The sequence below is a fragment of the Dendronephthya gigantea genome, unplaced genomic scaffold (assembly GCF_004324835.1).
Source record: "Dendronephthya gigantea isolate DGI-Jeju-01 unplaced genomic scaffold, DenGig_1.0 000009F, whole genome shotgun sequence".
Lineage (NCBI taxonomy): Eukaryota > Metazoa > Cnidaria > Anthozoa > Malacalcyonacea > Nephtheidae > Dendronephthya > Dendronephthya gigantea.
This window is the reverse complement of record NW_021163019.1, coordinates 196,745-220,576: the sequence shown is the minus strand read 5'-3', so window position 1 is coordinate 220,576 and position 23,832 is coordinate 196,745. Positions and strand designations below refer to the sequence as shown.

The 23,832-nt window shown below is 39.1% G+C and overlaps 1 long non-coding RNA gene across 1 annotated transcript; it reads left to right on the top strand.

The window, feature by feature from the left end:
- The first annotated feature begins 17,620 nt into the window (after positions 1-17,620).
- Positions 17,621-22,976, top strand: LOC114517757. The gene is made up of 7 exons (XR_003686420.1): positions 17,621-18,625; positions 18,822-18,905; positions 20,208-20,304; positions 20,584-20,670; positions 21,930-22,065; positions 22,509-22,580; positions 22,817-22,976. It is a non-coding gene; the product is annotated as an uncharacterized LOC114517757 (long non-coding RNA).
- Positions 22,977-23,832: the final 856 nt, after the last annotated feature.

Sequence of the window (23,832 nt, the reverse complement as noted above, 5' to 3'; positions counted from 1 at the left end):
CGAGCTGTGAAAATTTTATGCAAATTTAAATACATTACTCATTGCAATTTATTCAGCAATTGAGCTAGTTTCCAGAAAGCAATCATTTTGAAATAGCCTGACTATATTTCTAACCAATCTCAGAATTCTCTTTCTCATTTCGACAACGTTTAAATTCATCACATTTCCTTTCAAGATCTAAATACACATTATTTTGCCACCAGTGCAAAACCCAAGATCCGGAGGCGGTTATTTTTTGTTTAAAAGCAAGTTAAATTGAACCCAAGGCACAGAGGAAGAATATATGATCTTTACTTTGTGTTTTAGTTTAGTTTCTTTGAATATATGATCTTCAGGGTTAGCGTTAAGCCTCAGTTATAAAAGAACTTAAGATTTATACCGGCAACCGAATGAGGCAGACATTATTATCCCATACCTGGTGTAAAAGCTGTGTTCCTGTTGGCTAAGAGCAGGTTCGTTCAAACTTGAACCCACCTGCCGAACCCATTGTGTAGGTTTTTGACTTTTTCCCGAAATAGCACGACTTAAAAACTAAATATACTTGCAGCTTCGGTGAGTCTGGGCTTACGCACTTCGGGAGGTTGAAAGTTTCAGCCTCCTTCGATGCGCAAATACCGACTCACCGAACCTGCAGGTATGTTTATTATAAAACGCATTTGAAAGTAAACCGTGCAGGTTTTCGACGGCTAAGTTCACATTTCATGCTTCAATTTTCATGGCCAAGGTTTGTCAACATCGAATTAGTAAATGACGAATACGAACTTTAGTTTGCCGTTTGCGGCTAGCGGTTCGCCATAAACGTCAATCTGAAATTTATAAAAATTTTAACCCAGCTAGCTTAACCTAGTTAGGTGCATGGTATAACTTCTTAATCCTAGATTAACTTCGATTCAAAACGGAGAGGAAACATGGGAGGAAACATGTACACACGAATAATCTCTTACAGTTTTGAATAAGAATATTATATAATAAAAATATAAGAATATTAGTCATCAAAATACATTTAATCATAGGTTAACCGGCTTTTGAACAACCGGTCCCAGAGAAGTCAAGTAAATTTTAAACCTCGTTTGGCCTATCGGAAATCTCGCCAGAAGATCACGTTAATTCGCAAATTAAACATTAGTTAATGAATCGAAATTTATTAAAGCACCTTTCCCTTCCAAACATTTCCGTCGTTCGACTTCGATTTGTTTTATGTATTTCCAACGCTTTCCGTCAGGGCGCTTATATACACTGGCGGTCAAAAAGAACTGCTCAAAACAAGTTAAAATGCTCTCAAATGAACGTAGCTGCCCCTCTAACAATATATACGAGTAAATATAGACTATATTACATGCTAAGCTATATGAAATATTAATTTGTTGACCCTCCTTTGGCGTTATAATTGATGATGGCCTTACACCGGCGTGGCACTTTCTGTTAAGGCCAGGTGGTAATCTTAATGCTCAAAAGAAATTCATCTTATGGACAGTCTTTACAGCAACGCATAAATCATGGACGCTTTATGAATCAATTCCTTTCTTGCACTATCCCTTTCACATTGTTCCACAGATGTTCAATACTAGGGGTTAAGGCCTTTTGACTGTGCAGTCCAACAATTGATTTCTGTCACTCCCTCTTCCTGACACTATTGGAAGTGTGGCAGGTTGCATTACATTATTGAAATATTGCTTGGAATAAGAGAATTATCCAAAATGCCTATGAAACTCTCTCCTATATTCGCTTCTTTTTTATGAATTTGTATCTGAACAGTTCTTTTTGACCGCTAGTGTACAATAAAATATTGATTGTTACGATTCTAGCTGTTATATACGATAATAGCAACATTTGAGCAGTTCTTTTTGACCGCCAATGTATATAAGCGCCCTGCTTTTCGTATTTCAATACGTTCGTCTGCCGTCACGAATAATTTCGGACGTTTATTCTTAACGACCTTTTTCGCATTCGTAATTTCAAAATAATTTGCGCGCGCATGGCAGAGAGAATTATAACAGAGTCTGGAACTGGTGCATCCACTTTTTTAATGCGCATGCCCGGCAAGTACCTGAGATAAAGTATAAACAATTCTGCAATTTATCTCAATTGCGTAAAAATGTAAAATGCTATATAAATGACGATATTGTAAAGCTTCAATTAATCGAATATATTTGAGCTGGAAATCCAAGCCATTTTGAACATTTCAGGCACTTGCCGATCATCGCAGTTGGTCACTTTACGCTCACGCGTACTAAAAAAAAGCCGGTACAAAGACCCGTCATGTTTTTAAATACTTACTGTCACCTATAGTTCCAGCTCAGTATCTATTGGTTAGTCTTTGCCTGAGTAGATTCAATGATGTACAAAGCTGGGACTATGTGTCTATGTCAGCCTCGCCCTGGCGCGTGTTTTTTTAAATTAATTGCAATTGTATTAAAACGAAAACACGCGCCGGGGACAAGGCTGGAACTACGTGGTGTATAGTAAATACGGCGTTTTAATACATATACAATATAAATTATATTAAATACGGCGTTTTTATGTACCTGAATTTTATAGTGCGCGTGGGCGAAAAGTTATCAACCGCGTATGCTTGGCAAGTGCCTGAAATGTTTAAAAATGGCTTAGATTTTATAGTAATCGTCTAAAGTAGAGCAAATGGAAAGAAAATGGGACGTATGAACCGTTAGGCTTTAGCAAAAGGGGAAACATTACATTTTTTACAGCAACACGTTAGAGTACAAAGCCAAATAAGAGCATGATTTACGAAAGTTAATTTCAGTCCCCCGTTTCTATATCCACACAAAGTCTTGTGTTCTCAGTTTGACTTTATCATGTTAAAAACGGCAGAAAGAACCACTGGCCGGTTCTGTTTCAGAATATCCATCCCATGTTGAACTCTCGCTTCAATCTCAGCCAGGTTTTCCGGTGGAGTGGCACAAACGTTAGACTTTATTTAGATAACTTCAAAGAAAAAAATACGAACAACTGAGTTGTTGCAAGCAATCACTCTTACTTACATAATTATTCCAGCATTAACGTCGCGCAAGCTATGAGTCGAGCCGCCAGAAAATATTCCTGAATTTCCCATATTTTGGAAACCAAAACCTAAAGCTTCATTCAATATAATAAAAATTCATTTTTAACAAATCATTGCTTGCACAAACCATTCAAACTGAGGTTTTCACAAACCCCTCTCCCGTTTTTCGAAGTTAGATTTCCTGTTTGTTTTTAGTATTTCATTGGGCTGACGATGCTAACGTGTCCATATTTGCACGATTCTATGCGATGTTTTGCTACTGCCAGGGATATGTCATTTACTCATTTCAATACCGCAAAGTCGTTTTACGCTTCGTTAAGAAACAGTTGAAGACGTGTCATTAAAATCAAATTTGATCAATTACATCGCGAATTGCATCATATCTACTGTTACTGTTATAGCAAGACGTATTTTGAAAGTAAATTGTCAAACACCGAGCCCAAGGCGTTTCTCAGAAGTCTGAAGCCTTCATGGTCCATGTCTTTGTCTGGGCCGGCGTCATTTTAGGACTTCGTAAGAGGCATACATGAAGTACCTCATCGTCCTAAATTCAGCTGGTAAATGTAAAGGATTTCAAAAAAGCACCCGTTTCGTCTGTTTCCATACGGCTATTAGCCGGTAAAAAACACCCCAAACGGACGGGCTGTCAGCCGTGTAACGTACGTCTGTTTGTACGCTGAGTTCTGCCAATTATAGTTTCAACAGAAATTCTTTACCTAAATCTGAAGTTAAACGAAAAATTACGTTTATAATTTTAAAGAATGAAGTGGTAAGATACTGAACTTTAGAAGTACATGAGATTCTGCTGGAAAATGCGAATATTTTTATTTGTTATGAATTTAATTCTGGAATAAACGACGCCATCTTTAACAATTACAAGATTCTAATAATGTTTCTTTGGGCTATGACTCAGTCAATTGGAAAGAGTTTACTCTTATAACAGTTTTTAACAGTTTTATTGTGGTATTTTTCTTTAATTTTTCAAAGTAAGGCAATTTTGTTAGGCATCTGGCTTGATGATATAACTAGTATGGGGTACATATTTATTTTGGTTTCTTTATATCAATGGTTTATATGAATTATGCAACTTTGCAATGATTTATAGGTAAGGACTGCAGAAACTGTAGGTCAAATTATATCAAATATGTACCATCTAAGTGATATTTGCTGATATGTGTAAAAAAAGTTGCCTAATTCAAGCCTTCTGTTCCTGTAGTCATTCATCATCATGATGGTCTCACAGAAATGGAGAAGGTTGCTCAGCCTACAAGGTTTTTACAAGAAAGTAATGATGATGAGATACATGAGCAAATTATATTTTCTGAAATAGAGGATGAAGGATTAGACGAGAGGATCAGTGAAGTTGATAGCACAAATCCTTATCAAAAAGCCCAGAGAAAACAAAAAGGCTTAGGATGATATGAGAACAAAAATGTTCACTATAGAACTGATCATGGAAGTAGAGATACTTGTAGCATACTTCGTCATGCAAGAACCATGCATATGCAAAATAAAAGCTATGGTACTTGCATGTATATATATATATGTTATTGACATATATGTGTCAATAAATGTTGAGAAGTATTTTAATGATTTTATTTTTATCCACAGGCATTCTTAGTGATTGTAGTGTGGACTGTGCAATCTTCCTCAGATTGTTCACCTATTGCAGTTTGAAGATACAAGCAAAGAGAAATTTTCAAATAATGTCATATTTCTTTAATCCTATCCTTTCTGTTATGCAAAATATATGTAATAAATAAACCATTGGGTGTGTAGTGGTGGTATATTGTTGTCGATATTGTTCTTGAAAAAGCCTTTAATGCAACCATAACAAAACACCATTAATATTATAACTATAACATTTAAAACACTGCATGTAGCTCTATAACATATACCTATGCTGTATGGTACATGGTGTATGAATGGTGATATTAGAGAGTTTGCAGCATGAAATCATATTCACGGCTGGCAGCCGTAAAACGTACGTCCGCTGTATGGTATATGGTGGTTGAATGCTGATATTAGAGAGTTTGCAGCATGAAATCATATTCACGGCTGGCAGCCGTATAACGTACGTCTGCTGTATAGTATATGGTGTTGAATGGTGATATTAGAGAGTTTGCACATGAAATCATATTCACGGCTGGCAGCCGTATAACGTACGTCCGCTGTATGGTATATGGTGTATGAATGGTGATATTAGAAAGTTTGCAGCATGAAATCATATTCACGGCTGGAAGCCGTATAACGTACGTCCGCTGTATGATATATGGTGTATGAATGGTGATATTAGAAAGTTTGCAGCATGAAATCATATTCACGGCTGGCAGCCGTATAACGTACGTCTGCTGTATGGTATATGGTGGTTGAATGGTGATATTAGAGAGTTTGCACCATGAAATCATATTCACGGCTGGCAGCCGTATAACGTACGTCTGCTGTATGGTATATGGTGTGTTGGTGATATTAGAGAGTTTGCAGCATGAAATCATATTCACGGCTGGCAGCCGTATAACGTACGTCTGCTGTATGGTATATGGTGGTTGATGGTGATATTAGAGAGTTTGCAGCATGAAATCATATTCACGGCTGGCAGCCGTATAACGTACGTCTGCTGTATGGTATATGTGGTTGAATGGTGATATTAGAGAGTTTGCAGCATGAAATCATATTCACGGCTGGCAGCCGTATAACGTACGTCTGCTGTATGGTATATGGTGGTTGAATGGTGATATTAGAGAGTTTGCACCATGAAATCATATTCACGGCTGGCAGCCGTATAACGTACGTCTGCTGTATGGTATATGGTGGTTGAATGGTGATATTAGAGAGTTTGCAGCATGAAATCATATTCACGGCTGGCAGCCGTATAACGTACGTCCGCTGTATGATATGGTGGTTGAATGGTGATATTAGAGAGTTTGCAGCATGAAATCATATTCACGGCTGGCAGCCGTATAACGTACGTCTGCTGTATGGTATATGGTGGTTGAATGGTGATATTAGAGAGTTTGCACATGAAATCATATTCACGGCTGGCAGCCGTATAACGTACGTCTGCTGTATGGTATATGGTGGTTGAATGGTGATATTAGAGAGTTTGCAGCATGAAATCATATTCACGGCTGGCAGCCGTATAACGTACGTCTGCTGTATGGTATATGGTGGTTGTATGGTGATATTAGAGAGTTTGCAGCATGAAATCATATTCACGGCTGGCAGCCGTATAACGTACGTCTGCTGTATGGTATATGGTGGTTGAATGGTGATATTAGAGAGTTTGCACCATGAAATCATATTCACGGCTGGCAGCCGTATAACGTACGTCTGCTGTATGGTATATGGTGGTTGAATGGTGATATTAGAGAGTTTGCAGCATGAAATCATATTCACGGCTGGCAGCCGTATAACGTACGTCTGCTGTATGGTATATGTGGTTGAATGGTGATATTAGAGAGTTTGCACCATGAAATCATATTCACGGCTGGCAGCCGTATAACGTACGTCTGCTGTATGGTATATGGTGGTTGAATGGTGATATTAGAGAGTTTGCAAGCATGAAATCATATTCACGGCTGGCAGCCGTATAACGTACGTCCGCTGTATATATGGTGGTTGAATGGTGATATTAGAGAGTTTGCAGCATGAAATCATATTCACGGCTGGCAGCCGTATAACGTACGTCCGCTGTATGGTATATGGTGGTTGAATGGTGATATTAGAGAGTTTGCACATGAAATCATATTCACGGCTGGCAGCCGTATAACGTACGTCCGCTGTATGGTATATGGTGGTTGAATGGTGATATTAGAGAGTTTGCAGCATAAATCATATTCACGGCTGGCAGCCGTATAACGTACGTCCGCTGTATGATATATGGTGGTTGAATGGTGATATTAGAGAGTTTGCAGCATGAAATCATATTCACGGCTGGCAGCCGTATAACGTACGTCTGCTGTATGGTATATGGTGGTTGAATGGTGATATTAGAGAGTTTGCATAAATCATATTCACGGCTGGCAGCCGTATAACGTACGTCTGTATGGTATATGGTGGTTGAATGGTGATATTAGAGAGTTTGCAGCATGAAATCATATTCACGGCTGGCAGCCGTATAACGTACGTCCGCTGTATGGTATATGGTGGTTGATTGGTGATATTAGAGAGTTTGCAGCATGAAACCATATTCACGGCTGGCAGCCGTATAACGTACGTCTGCTGTATGATATATGGTGGTTGAATGGTGATATTAGAGAGTTTGCATCATGAAATCATATTCACGGCTGGCAGCCGTATAACGTACGTCTGCTGTATTGTATATGGTGGTTGAATGGTGATATTAGAGAGTTTGCAGCATGAAATCATATTCACGGCTGGCAGCCGTATAACGTACGTCTGCTGTATGGTATATGGTGGTTGAATGGTGATATTAGAGAGTTTGCAGCATGAAATCATATTCACGGCTGGCAGCCGTATAACGTACGTCTGCTGTATGATATATGGTGGTTGAATGGTGATATTAGAGAGTTTGCAGAATGAAATCATATTCACGGCTGGCAGCCGTATAACGTACGTCTGCTGTATGGTATATGGTGGTTGAATGGTGATATTAGAGAGTTTGCACATGAAATCATATTCACGGCTGGCAGCCGTATAACGTACGTCTGCTGTATGGTATATGGTGGTTGAATGGTGATATTAGAGAGTTTGCAGCATGAAATCATATTCACGGCTGGCAGCCGTATAACGTACGTCTGCTGTATGGTATATGGTGATTGTATGGTGATATTAGAGAGTTTGCAGCATGAAATCATATTCACGGCTGGCAGCCGTATAACGTACGTCTGCTGTATGGTATATGCTGGTTGAATGGTGATATTAGAGAGATTGCAGCATGAAATCATATTCACGGCTGGCAGCCGTATAACGTACGTCCGCTGTATGATATATGGTGGTTGAATGGTGATATTAGAGAGTTTGCACCATGAAATCATATTCACGGCTGGCAGCCGTATAACGTACGTCCGCTGTATGGTATATGGTGGTTGAATGGTGATATTAGAGAGTTTGAAGCTATAAATCATATTCACGGCTGGCAGCCGTATAACGTACGTCCGCTGTATGATATATGGTGGTTGAATGGTGATATTAGAGAGTTTGCAGCATGAAATCATATTCACGGCTGGCAGCCGTATAACGTACGTCTGCTGTATGGTATATGGTGGTTGAATGGTGATATTAGAGAGTTTGAAGCTATAAATCATATTCACGGCTGGCAGCCGTATAACGTACGTCCTCTGTATGGTATATGGTGGTTGAATGGTGATATTAGAGAGTTTGAAGCTATAAATCATATTCACGGCTGGCAGCCGTATAACGTACGTCTGCTGTATGGTATTGGTGGTTGATGGTGATTATTAGAGAGTTTGCAGCATAAATCATATTCACGGCTGGCAGCCGTATAACGTACGTCTGCTGTATATATGGTGGTTGATGGTGATATTAGAGAGTTTGCAGCATGAATCATATTCACGGCTGGCAGCCGTATAACGTACGTCTGCTGTATGGTATATGGTGGTTGATGGTGATATTAGAGAGTTTGCAGCATGAAATCATATTCACGGCTGGCAGCCGTATAACGTACGTCTGCTGTATTGTATATGGTGGTTGAATGGTGATATTAGAGAGTTTGCAGCATGAAATCATATTCACGGCTGGCAGCCGTATAACGTACGTCTGCTGTATTGTATATGGTGGTTGAATGGTGATATTAGAGAGTTTGCACAATGAAATCATATTCACGGCTGGCAGCCGTATAACGTACGTCCGCTGTATGGTATATGGTGGTTGAATGGTGATATTAGAGAGTTTGCAGCATGAAATCATATTCACGGCTGGCAGCCGTATAACGTACGTCTGCTGTATGGTATATGGTGGTTGAATGGTGATATTAGAGAGTTTGCAGCATGAAATCATATTCACGGCTGGCAGCCGTATAACGTACGTCTGCTGTATGGTATATGGTGGTTGAATGGTGATATTAGAGAGTTTGCAGCATGAAATCATATTCACGGCTGGCAGCCGTATAACGTACGTCTGCTGTATGGTATATGGTGGTTGAATGGTGATATTAGAGAGTTTGCAGCATGAAATCATATTCACGGCTGGCAGCCGTATAACGTACGTCCGCTGTATGGTATATGGTGGTTGAATGGTGATATTAGAGAGTTTGCAGCATGAAATCATATTCACGGCTGGCAGCCGTATAACGTACGTCTGCTGTATGTATATGGTGGTTGAATGGTGATATTAGAGAGTTTGCAGCATGAAATCATATTCACGGCTGGCAGCCGTATAACGTACGTCTGCTGTATGGTATATGGTGGTTGAATGGTGATATTAGAGAGTTTGCAGCATGAAATCATATTCACGGCTGGCAGCCGTATAACGTACGTCTGCTGTATGGTATATGGTGGTTGAATGGTGATATTAGAGAGTTTGCAGCATGAAATCATATTCACGGCTGGCAGCCGTATAACGTACGTCTGCTGTATGGTATATGGTGGTTGAATGGTGATATTAGAGAGTTTGCAGCATGAAATCATATTCACGGCTGGCAGCCGTATAACGTACGTCTGCTGTATGGTATATGGTGGTTGAATGGTGATATTAGAGAGTTTGCAGCATGAAATCATATTCACGGCTGGCAGCCGTATAACGTACGTCTGCTGTATGGTATATGGTGGTTGAATGGTGATATTAGAGAGTTTGCAGCATGAAATCATATTCACGGCTGGCAGCCGTATAACGTACGTCTGCTGTATGGTATATGGTGGTTGAATGGTGATATTAGAGAGTTTGCAGCATGAAATCATATTCACGGCTGGCAGCCGTATAACGTACGTCTGCTGTATGGTATATGGTGGTTGAATGGTGATATTAGAGAGTTTGCAGCATGAAATCATATTCACGGCTGGCAGCCGTATAACGTACGTCGCTGTATGGTATATGGTGGTTGAATGGTGATATTAGAGAGTTTGCAGCATGAAAATATTCACGGCTGGCAGCCGTATAACGTACGTCCGCTGTATGATATATGGTGGTTGAATGGTGATATTAGAGAGTTTGCAGCATGATATATTCACGGCTGGCAGCCGTATAACGTACGTCTGCTGTATGGTATATGGTGGTTGAATGGTGATATTAGAGAGTTTGCAGCATGAAATCATATTCACGGCTGGCAGCCGTATAACGTACGTCTGCTGTATGGTATATGGTGGTTGAATGGTGATATTAGAGAGTTTGCAGCTATGAAATCATATTCACGGCTGGCAGCCGTATAACGTACGTCCTGCTATGGTATATGGTGGTTGAATGGTGATATTAGAGAGTTTGCAGCATGAAACATATTCACGGCTGGCAGCCGTATAACGTACGTCTGCTGTATGTATATGGTGGTTGAATGGTGATATTAGAGAGTTTGCAGCATGAAATCATATTCACGGCTGGCAGCCGTATAACGTACGTCTGCTGTATGGTATATGGTGGTTGAATGGTGATATTAGAGAGTTTGCAGCATGAAATCATATTCACGGCTGGCAGCCGTATAACGTACGTCTGCTGTATGGTATATGGTGGTTGAATGGTGATATTAGAGAGTTTGCAGCATGAAATCATATTCACGGCTGGCAGCCGTATAACGTACGTCTGCTGTATGGTATATGGTGGTTGAATGGTGATATTAGAGAGTTTGCAGCATGAAATCATATTCACGGCTGGCAGCCGTATAACGTACGTCTGCTGTATGGTATATGGTGGTTGAATGGTGATATTAGAGAGTTTGCAGCATGAAATCATATTCACGGCTGGCAGCCGTATAACGTACGTCTGCTGTATGGTATATGGTGGTTGAATGGTGATATTAGAGAGTTTGCACATGAAATCATATTCACGGCTGGCAGCCGTATAACGTACGTCTGCTGTATGGTATATGGTGGTTGAATGGTGATATTAGAGAGTTTGCAGCATGAAATCATATTCACGGCTGGCAGCCGTATAACGTACGTCTGCTGTATGGTATATGGTGGTTGAATGGTGATATTAGAGAGTTTGCACATGAAATCATATTCACGGCTGGCAGCCGTATAACGTACGTCTGCTGTATGGTATATGGTGGTTGAATGGTGATATTAGAGAGTTTGCATCATGAAATCATATTCACGGCTGGCAGCCGTATAACGTACGTCTGCTGTATTGTATATGGTGGTTGAATGGTGATATTAGAGAGTTTGCAGCATGAAATCATATTCACGGCTGGCAGCCGTATACGTACGTCTGCTGTATGGTATATGGTGGTTGTATGGTGATATTAGAGAGTTTGCAGCATGAAATCATATTCACGGCTGGCAGCCGTATAACGTACGTCTGCTGTATGATATATGGTGGTTGAATGGTGATATTAGAGAGTTTGCAGAATGAAATCATATTCACGGCTGGCAGCCGTAAAACGTACATCCGCTGTATGGTATATGGTGGTTGAATGGTGGTCTCTAATATCACCATTCAACCACCATATACCATACAGCAGACGTACGTTATACGGCTGCCAGCCGTGAATATGATTTCATGTTGCAAACTCTCTAATATCACCATTCAACCACCATATACCATACAGCGACGTACGTTATACGGCTGCCAGCCGTGAATATGATTTCATGCTGCAAACTCTCTAATATCACCATTCAACCACCATATATCATACAGCGGACGTACGTTATACGGCTGCCAGCCGTGAATATGATTTCATGCTGCAAACTCTCTAATATCACCATTCAACCACCATATACCATACAGCAGACGTACGTTATACGGCTGCCAGCCGTGAATATGATTTCATGCTGCAAACTCTCTAATATCACCATTCAACCACCATATACCATACAGCAGACGTACGTTATACGGCTGCCAGCCGTGAATATGATTTCATGCTGCAAACTCTCTAATATCACCATTCAACCACCATATACCATACAGCAGACGTACGTTATACGGCTGCCAGCCGTGAATATGATTTCATGGTGCAAACTCTCTAATATCACCATTCAACCACCATATATCCTACAGCGGACGTACGTTATACGGCTGCCAGCCGTGAATATGATTTCATGCTGCAAACTCTCTAATATCACCATTCAACCACCATATACCATACAGCAGACGTACGTTATACGGCTGCCAGCCGTGAATATGATTTCATGCTGCAAACTCTCTAATATCACCATTCAACCACCATATACCATACAGCAGACGTACGTTATACGGCTGCCAGCCGTGAATATGATTTCATGCTGCAAACTCTCTAATATCACCATTCAACCACCATATACCATACAGCAGACGTACGTTATACGGCTGCCAGCCGTGAATATGATTTCATGCTGCAAACTCTCTAATATCACCATTCAACCACCATATACCATACAGCAGACGTACGTTATACGGCTGCCAGCCGTGAATATGATTTCATGCTGCAAACTCTCTAATATCACCATTCAACCACCATATACCATACAGCGACGTACGTTATACGGCTGCCAGCCGTGAATATGATTTCATGCTGCAAACTCTCTAATATCACCATTCAACCACCATATACCATACAGCAGACGTACGTTATACGGCTGCCAGCCGTGAATATGATTTCATGCTGCAAACTCTCTAATATCACCATTCAACCACCATATACCATACAGCAGACGTACGTTATACGGCTGCCAGCCGTGAATATGATTTCATGCTGCAAACTCTCTAATATCACCATTCAACCACCATATACCATACAGCAGACGTACGTTATACGGCTGCCAGCCGTGAATATGATTTCATGCTGCAAACTCTCTAATATCACCATTCAACCACCATATACCATACAGCAGACGTACGTTATACGGCTGCCAGCCGTGAATATGATTTCATGCTGCAAACTCTCTAATATCACCATTCAACCACCATATACCATACAGCAGACGTACGTTATACGGCTGCCAGCCGTGAATATGATTTCATGTGCAAACTCTCTAATATCACCATTCAACCACCATATACATACAGCAGACGTACGTTATACGGCTGCCAGCCGTGAATATGATTTCATGCTGCAAACTCTCTAATATCACCATTCAACCACCATATACATACAGCAGACGTACGTTATACGGCTGCCAGCCGTGAATATGATTTCATGCTGCAAACTCTCTAATATCACCATTCAACCACCATATACAGCAGACGTACGTTATACGGCTGCCAGCCGTGAATATGATTTCATGCTGCAAACTCTCTAATATCACCATTCAACCACCATATATACAGCAGACGTACGTTATACGGCTGCCAGCCGTGAATATGATTTCATGCTGCAAACTCTCTAATATCACCATTCAACCACCATATACCATACAGCAGACGTACGTTATACGGCTGCCAGCCGTGAATATGATTTCATGCTGCAAACTCTCTAATATCACCATTCAACCACCATATACATACAGCAGACGTACGTTATACGGCTGCCAGCCGTGAATATGATTTCATGCTGCAAACTCTCTAATATCACCATTCAACCACCATATACCATACAGCAGACGTACGTTATACGGCTGCCAGCCGTGAATATGATTTCATGCTGCAAACTCTCTAATATCACCATTCAACCACCATATACCATACAGCAGACGTACGTTATACGGCTGCCAGCCGTGAATATGATTTCATGCTGCAAACTCTCTAATATCACCATTCAACCACCATATACCATACAGCAGACGTACGTTATACGGCTGCCAGCCGTGAATATGATTTCATGCTGCAAACTCTCTAATATCACCATTCAACCACCATATAATACAGCAGACGTACGTTATACGGCTGCCAGCCGTGAATATGATTTCATGCTGCAAACTCTCTAATATCACCATTCAACCACCATATACATACAGCGACGTACGTTATACGGCTGCCAGCCGTGAATATGATTTCATGCTGCAAACTCTCTAATATCACCATTCAACCACCATATACCATACAGCGACGTACGTTATACGGCTGCCAGCCGTGAATATGATTTCATGCTGCAAACTCTCTAATATCACCATTCAACCACCATATACATACAGCAGACGTACGTTATACGGCTGCCAGCCGTGAATATGATTTCATGCTGCAAACTCTCTAATATCACCATTCAACCACCATATACCATACAGCAGACGTACGTTATACGGCTGCCAGCCGTGAATATGATTTCATGCTGCAAACTCTCTAATATCACCATTCAACCACCATATACCATACAGCAGACGTACGTTATACGGCTGCCAGCCGTGAATATGATTTCATGCTGCAAACTCTCTAATATCACCATTCAACCACCATATACCATACAGCAGACGTACGTTATACGGCTGCCAGCCGTGAATATGATTTCATGCTGCAAACTCTCTAATATCACCATTCAACCACCATATACCATACAGCAGACGTACGTTATACGGCTGCCAGCCGTGAATATGATTTCATGCTGCAAACTCTCTAATATCACCATTCAACCACCATATACATACAGCAGACGTACGTTATACGGCTGCCAGCCGTGAATATGATTTCATGCTGCAAACTCTCTAATATCACCATTCAACCACCATATACATACAGCAGACGTACGTTATACGGCTGCCAGCCGTGAATATGATTTCATGCTGCAAACTCTCTAATATCACCATTCAACCACCATATACATACAGCAGACGTACGTTATACGGCTGCCAGCCGTGAATATGATTTCATGCTGCAAACTCTCTAATATCACCATTCAACCACCATATACATACAGCAGACGTACGTTATACGGCTGCCAGCCGTGAATATGATTTCATGCTGCAAACTCTCTAATATCACCATTCAACCACCATATACCATACAGCAGACGTACGTTATACGGCTGCCAGCCGTGAATATGATTTCATGGTGCAAACTCTCTAATATCACCATTCAACCACCATATACCATACAGCAGACGTACGTTATACGGCTGCCAGCCGTGAATATGATTTCATGCTGCAAACTCTCTAATATCACCATTCAACCACCATATACATACAGCAGACGTACGTTATACGGCTGCCAGCCGTGAATATGATTTCATGCTGCAAACTCTCTAATATCACCATTCAACCACCATATATCATACAGCAGACGTACGTTATACGGCTGCCAGCCGTGAATATGATTTCATGGTGCAAACTCTCTAATATCACCATTCAACCACCATATACATACAGCAGACGTACGTTATACGGCTGCCAGCCGTGAATATGATTTCATGCTGCAAACTCTCTAATATCACCATTCAACCACCATATATACAGCAGACGTACGTTATACGGCTGCCAGCCGTGAATATGATTTCATGGTGCAAACTCTCTAATATCACCATTCATCCACCATATACCATACAGCAGACGTACGTTATACGGCTGCCAGCCGTGAATATGATTTCATGGTGCAAACTCTCTAATATCACCATTCAACCACCATATACCATACAGCGGACGTACTTTATACGGCTGCCAGCCGTGAATATGATTTTATGCTGCAAACTTTCTATCTTTCCGAAATAAATGCGATATCTGAGTTTTTCACCGGACGATTGTGCCATGTTGAGTAAAGCTCGCTGATAATTTGTCCCTTTGCCCCAGGTGATAAAAGGCTTCATGCAAAACTGGGTCTATTCTATACATGGGCGTAGGAGGCATCCAGAGATTTGGGGGCTAGGGGGACCAGCTTCCAGGGGTCGTTTTGGTTAATAAAAGGGCCTTTAGGGATGGATTGATTGCCAAAACTTTAAGGACACTACTAGCTAGTGTGGTATATATTTATTCTCTATATTCTTATATTTTCGGGGGGGGAGGAGGGGTGTTTCCACCCGGTTCCTAGGTACATCTTTATAGCACGCGTATCATGTGAACAGTCTCAGTATCTCGGGGAAAAGCCCGCATATTTTCGTGTGTTGTGGCGCAATGCTATTTGAATAACAAAATTTATTTATCGATTATTAGATGCAAATATTTTGCAAATGAGCACTTTTTCTGTAACAAAATTCCCTCCAAATATTTCACCTGGATATCAGTGAAAAATTCCTTACAGCAAGCCAGACAACAGAGGCCAGACAAGGGAGAAATGCCGGACACAACAGCGCACAATTACAGATCAATTTAATATTATTGATAGCTAGTTCACTGTAGCTAGGGAAAGTGCCCCAGATTTTGCAGCCTAGTCCCAGGCCTTGTAAATGCGCGCTGCAGATCTTGAGCGCATCATGAAGTCTGGGGCGACCGGACAAACGGACGTACGTTACACGGCTGCCAGCCCGTCCGTTTTAGCCTTTAAACACGGCTATCAGCCGTATGACTTAGATGAACCGGGTGAAAAAAGAAATGACCTCAACACTTGATGTTGAAGATATTAGTCTTGAAGAAAATGTTAGAGATCGATCAAAACTTTTGGACAATATAACCCAGGACACCTTACCAGAAGTTGAAGATGTTTGTAGGTAAAATTGAAGTATTTATAACTTTTAGGGGTTTTTTATTTTCTCTTTACATTTCACCAAAAACTGCAGAGACCGGTTGTACGAAAGCTGGATAGCGTCATAGCGCTATCCATCGAATAAAGTTTCCAACCTTTAGATATTTTAATAAATACGTGGAACAATAATTGTATGCGTAATTAAATAATCCATTTTTATTAACATAATATGTGAGATAATACAATGAATCAATGATTACAATCAACAACCCGGAAAGATTTTGAGGTTTTATAAGATAAATGTAACAGAATAAGTACGTATATATTATGAATAATGAATTAAGTACGTATATAACAAGCATAGGTATAGTTGGGCTGCAGTGCCTATAGCTTTCAAGCTTTTGTACAGAAATGATCATCCTGTGGACATACTGCATGTACTCTCCAGCCTTTGTACAATTATCTCTAATATAATAATATTGGTACAAATCTGATAAAATACCAGAATGTCATAATAAGTTGTGTAGTGAAAAAATTTACTTACCCTTCTCTTAACAACAGGACCCTTGCTACCACCTTCCTATATTGTGCAAGCTAATTGACAAGTTGATTAATGATAATTACAAAAACACCATGCAGTATAATCATGCCAAGATTGCATGCTCTAAACCTTTTGGGAGTGTTGAATATTTCCAGTGGGCTTATACACACTAACTCACCCATACTGAAAATCATGCCTTGCAATGACCAGCCAGGTTCTGTTTCACTAGTACTGTGCATAGACCATGAGCTTACTAAATTAAATCAATGCAGTGTATATGTTATATTGTAGTAGATTTAATTCTTAATATTTCAATTGTCTTTTTTGTATGTTTCTACAAAGTCCAAGTAATCTTAAGGTAATTATACATTATACATAGATTCAACTGATTGAAATCCAATTCCTTGAGTCCCTTAATATTTCACATACATGCATGTGAAACATGGTTGTCAGTGTGGGCAGTCACCACCTGATAATAAGATCATTCTAATTGTTAGATAAAGTGTTCTATCAGCCTTACACATTATAGAGTGTAACAAGAGGTTGAAGCCCTGCTAAAATTCAGGCAAAATCCACAGGATGAAAACAATAAAAAAAGAATATAAGAATATAATACGTTTAATAAGGAAATGCAGTAGGTCTTATGGTAAATTTTAATGGTAAAGTATCTGCCCTAAGGAATCATATGATTGCTCAAATCCTGGCTTCTCCCATGTCCTGTATAATAGTTGTTTGTATAATGATGTTGAGTTGAATATAAGCAATTTCATTGGTTGAGAGCCATGATGTATAAGAGGACAGATGCACAGAGTGACTAATCAGAAATGAATTTGATCAGTGATTGCTTGTTTATTTTGTTAGGCAATCACATTTTAGCACTTATCTTAACACTTATTTTAACACTTTAAAAATTTTCCAGGTATTGAGGAAACCAAAAAAGAACTGTTTACCTGTTAATTTGGCAACTTTTTCGGCTCGCCCCAGCAGCTACTATTTTGTGGTGCCCAACTATTTTGTTCTTATCACAAATGATGCCATACCATGTATCTATAACTCAAGCAACAATGGTTCAACATTATCTATTGGTTAAATAATACATACATAGTCACAGTATGATCTAATATAGCATTTGTTTATAAAACCCTGACTAAATTTTCATAAGAAATTCGCAAAAGAAATTCGTCCGGAAGAACCAAATATATGAATAAACATACTCCCCCCCCCCAATTCTCATCGTTTTAGTCATCCCTGCTAAAGGCCTATCAAGACTCGATCAAGAGTATCTCTTTTAGCGTAATTGTGTTAATAATGTATTTCAAAACGTAATTTTAGCGTAATTGTGCTTGTTTAATAATGTATTTGAAAACCTGATCTCATTTAGCACTTTTCCTGTATTTCACAGCGTGTTACCTGAATCCAGGAGTTCTCGCAGAGCATCATTCAAACAAAAGAATTATATCATCCTTTCAGAACAGGTGGTAGGTATATAAACATTCTTTGGTTTTGGTTCAAACTTACTAGTCATAAAGCTAACGTCTATCAATCTTAAAATTTCTTCAGCGAATAGCGACTTTCAATAATTTCAATTTGATAAACACGCTAGAAATTCGGGGCGAGTAGGTATTCCAATTCAAAACCTAGAAAAACTTATTTAGCTTGCTCTTTTTATTCTAGCAAAAGGCGAAAGCAGCTGTCACCGGTCATAAAATAGATGGACCAGAAGTTGTCATCTCTGCAGCACTATATCATCCCGTGAAGGTAATTAATCAATACTATTTCAAGAATTATAAAGTATTTCATATTTATATGTATGCATCATTTTTTCTCCGTCTTAATATTGTTACGAAAAGTTCAAGAATTTTTGGTACTTGGAAGACAGGTAGGACATAGCTATTGCTAAAACGTAATTGGCATTGTTTACATGCATATTGTACAGTACATGCGGAAAGTTACACGATATATTTGCAGTTTTGGCATGCAGTTTTGTTTCTTACTGAAGGTAACTAAAATCTTTTGATTGAAGGTCCGTTCACACTATCCGATATGTCGGATCCAATTCACTTCTGACGTATGGAATGTAGTTTGTTATTGATAAAACAGTACTGCATTAGTTTTAGTTGTTTTGCTGACTATATATATATATATATATATATATATATATATATATATATATATATATATATACATTGCAAGTCAACTGACTATAAAACATCCATCAGAAGTTAATCGGATCCGACAAAATTTGGATCGTGTGAACAGATCTTCAAGGACAAATTTGAGTTGAAAATTCTTGATACACCTTGCATTGTACATACGTGGTAGCAACCACATGACAAATCATCAAATTCTTTTCAGAGATTCATGATTTTCTCTGTCATTGATCACGAAAATATATTTAGATACATAGCAGAAATAAAATGCTAAAACAATTTAAGAACCTTTTTACCATCTTCTTGCTTCCAAACTTGCAACAATTTGCATAGTCGACAAGATTGGCTTCCCAATTGCAAGCAATAAAGCAGTAGTTTTCCTCAGATGTATTCCCATCCGTGACTTAGGGACCGGACAAATTCGCAAACGTGTTCTAATTCGTTTGGTTCAGGTGTTCACACAGTGGAAACGAATGAATATTTTACCAGTTCTACGTGTTCACGCGAGGTAACCGGACGAATTTGAGCACGGTCCAAAATTCTCCCGGTCCTGTGTGCGAACGTAGCCTCTCCCGGTCCTGTGTGCGAACGTAGCCCAGTTTTAGGTACTGTTTCATGCAATAGTACCTCAGTCAATTAGTAGAGAGACATGAAAGAAGGCGAAACGTTTATCAATGCTTCATAAAATCTGTTCATAATCAATTCAAGAATTTTAATTAATATAAGTAACATGCACACAGCTCGCCTGGTCGTACGTGCGCCTAATTCCTATTTCATTGAACAAAAGCGGCTGTGGCGTTTGCATAGAACCCATGTACTCTATATTAGTTGATGTGCGCTGTTTTTGCACGTGCCACGTTTAGGATACGTATAGTGCCAGGCTAATGCGGGACATGTTTTTCCGTTTTAGACATGATTTACGTGACAAAAGATATTGTCCCGCGGATTCTATTGTCGTCAGGGAGCACAGCGAGAATCCCGATTTTCCAGGAATCGCTACAGGCCAGGTATAGTGTTCACTCTCCTGCAAGAAGAAAAATACTGTTATGTTAGGCGACTGGTTTGTTAAATTGCGAAAACGAAGACTGGTTCCTAAATGTTGTGTTGCCATAAAATTATTTACCTTTCATTAGGTACTTTAACTTAATCTGTTGGAAGGCTTAATGCAATGCCTAATAAGAATTGCTCAATAATATATAAAGGCAAAGTTGATGTGTCTGTGAAAATACCGTTACAGGAAGTAACAAGTTTTTCAATAATTTTCAATAATGCACTATCATTTGTAGGATATTTGCCCGTGTGCTTTTATATTCATTGAGAGTGTTTTTTACAATGACACAAGAAGCGATTTATGTCGAGATTATAGCAAGCAAGTAAGTTGTTTAATTTTGTATCAAAGTCCACTGTTATGGGCTGTAGTATATTTCAACCGACGTCAAAACATGGACTCTATCTCGTCAGAATCATGGACTTGATTTAAATTTGCATTCTTCAAGCATGCATGAAGTATCGTAAAATATCCCTCGTTTTATAATTGAGTAAGGTGTAAGAGGAAAGAATGCATGCAAAGAGATGATTATTGATTTTGGTGATAATAAAGCTGTTATACATGTATCTGGGACAAAGTGATTCTTGCGTTTGGATAGACGTCGATTTGAAGTGAAAATCTGATATCTGACTATATGCAAGGTTATAAGAAGGCGATGAAACGGCAAAAAAGATACGGATCAACCCATTGGCATCGCATGGTGTTTCATTTTTATGTCGCGTAATATGTGTTCAAAACCTTATATCATCTCCCAACATGCAGTACTCTAACGATTTTAACATTTTAAAATGTTTTGCGACGCTGGAAAGCAGAAATGTACAATGTTCACACAATACAACATAATCTGAAATAAAAATGTTGAAAGAGATTTCTCATCGTAATGGGCGTATCGTATACGCGGAGAAAATAAGTCACTTTATATAGTATTGTTCTTTATTCATAGTATTCATTTCAGTGGTAATGGCGTTGACATTCGTGACAGTAATAGCTCCATTATATTTTTAAAAAAACTCTTGTTGCTTGGTGTTAATACTAAATACTGTTCAAGATTTACGGCTGTTTTTCACTGTCGCGTTTTTTGTGCGTATGTCTATACGAACCTAAAAGCCTAAAATCCTTTAAACGATACTTATGAAATCAACGATTGAAAAATGGATTGTGTTGATGATTTGATGCTTTTTTTTTCTGGCATGAAATTAACTATACAACAACTTAGAAGGCTTTAAAATTTTACGTGCGTGTACGTACGTTCAAAAAACACGACAGTGAAAAACAGCCCTTAGACTATATAGTGTAAAGAATGAAGATGAAGGACTTTGACACAGGGTGCGTAACTATAGATCAATAATTGGGGGAGGGCTGATTATTCATGTTCATTTCGTTCTGCCAAACGGATGTCTTTTCTAAGTGCAATGCACAAAAGAAACCATGCCTTCGCGAGTAGAACTCAATATATGAATAAACACCCCCTCCCCAATTATCGTTCTAGTTACGCCCTTGGTTATACACCGAAAGGGTTTGATGTTTTGAACGTTTTCCGCTAAAATACGTGAAATTAAATGTTGCTTTTTCACTTTTTTTCAGACTCATAATGGATTGGACTAACAAAAAACACAATGGCGACCTCGATACGGTGTTTGTTCAAGCAAGAAATGGGAAGAGACAAAGTTTGAGGATTTAACAATTAAACTTGGCTATCCCCATTCAATCAATGCAATTTGTAAGATCTGGTATTCTTAGAATAAATGATCTGTAAGAAATACGCTAAGGTAGAAATTATTAGAACTGTGAAGAAATGAAAATGGCTACAGCTATAAAAATGACAAAGAAAATGCATAAAACAATAATTAGAAACGAATAATCATTACTCACAAATTATGTGTCTACATGCATGTTTACTTTTTTACCGCACTATCTATGCACATTATGATTCAAAATGGGACAAGCATTGTGATTGGACAAAGTTTTTGCGATGAGTAAGCGAGAGCCCTAAGAATCCGGAACTAAAACTGACAACAGCATTACGAAATTAGTGAAATACCAATAACTAGTACTTAAGGTCATTCCATTCTGTTAGTAACACACCATGTTATTCAGATATTGAATTTATAAGACTCTATGTAGAAACCTGATTAATACATTGTATCTTGTTCGATTCTGTAGAGGAAAATAACGATCATTCCGACACCTCTCCTTGCGCGACACTTCATGATTGTCAAGATGTAGTAATGATAGGTAAGTTTTTAGATTTCATTACCGTTATCATTCTAATGTTTTAAAATATTTGAACGAAAGAACAGACAAAAGTATCAATAGAAAATGCCAAATGATAATCATTCACAAATGTTATGTCCAGTAGAAAATGCACATGTTTACTTTTCTACCACACTATCAATGTCTATACAAGATGACTCAAAATGTGAAAATATTAATTGCACAATAACCTGATTAAATCTTCATCAATTCTGTAGGGGAAATTAACGAGCAATCAGGCAACGCTCCTACAACAACACTCCACGGCTGTCAGGATTTGGTATTGTCCGTATTGACAGGCAAAGTGAGAATTTCAGTGCCATCACTCTTTACAACAGTGCAACCTAAAAATAGACAACCATAAATCATTAAATCATAAGGAAAAAGAACGATTTATACTATAAACCCAATCTATTCTGTGGGTATAAAATGTATGCAGCAGTACCAAGAACACCTTGCTATTTATATAACATTTTTATATAACCAAAATATATTTTGATCAAATTTGAAGATGGGAATAACGAACAATTGGGCGCCGCTTTCACTGGGTCACTTCATGAACGTCAGGATGTGCATGGTCATGACAGGTATAAAGTTGTGAATTCATTCAACTATAATTTTTTCATTGCCTAAGAATCCGGAACTAAGACTGACCACGGTATTACGAAATTAGAGAAATACCAATGTTATTCTGAACACCATGTTATTCTGAACTTATTCAGATATCGAAATTATAATAAGACTCTATGCAGAAATCTGACTATATCTTAATTAGTCATTTCTGCAGATGAAAATGAAAATAATTGGGCGCTGCTCACTTTATGAAAGGAACTATAATTTTGCATTTCCTTTGAATTCGTATCTAAAATTAGACAACAGCGTTTCAAAATTAGTAAAATATCGAATTATGATTATATCTTGATGAATTCTATAGATGGAAATAACGAAAAATCGGACACCTGTCTTTGCGCGGCAACAATAGTAATCGCCGACCGTCGGGGACATATGAGAACAAAGCGTTAGGCCTGGTTCACACTAGCTCCTAGGAATGGGGGATACATTGTATTACTTTCCGGTAGACAAAAAATGCGCACCAGCGACCTCGGACAAATTAAGAATATCCCAGATTCTAAGGACAATGTCAATGGTGAACCATGCAAGCTTAAAGCATGGTATTCATCATCGGGGCAACAAGTGGGCATTTTGTTCGCGCTGATCGAAAATTGCGGGCTTA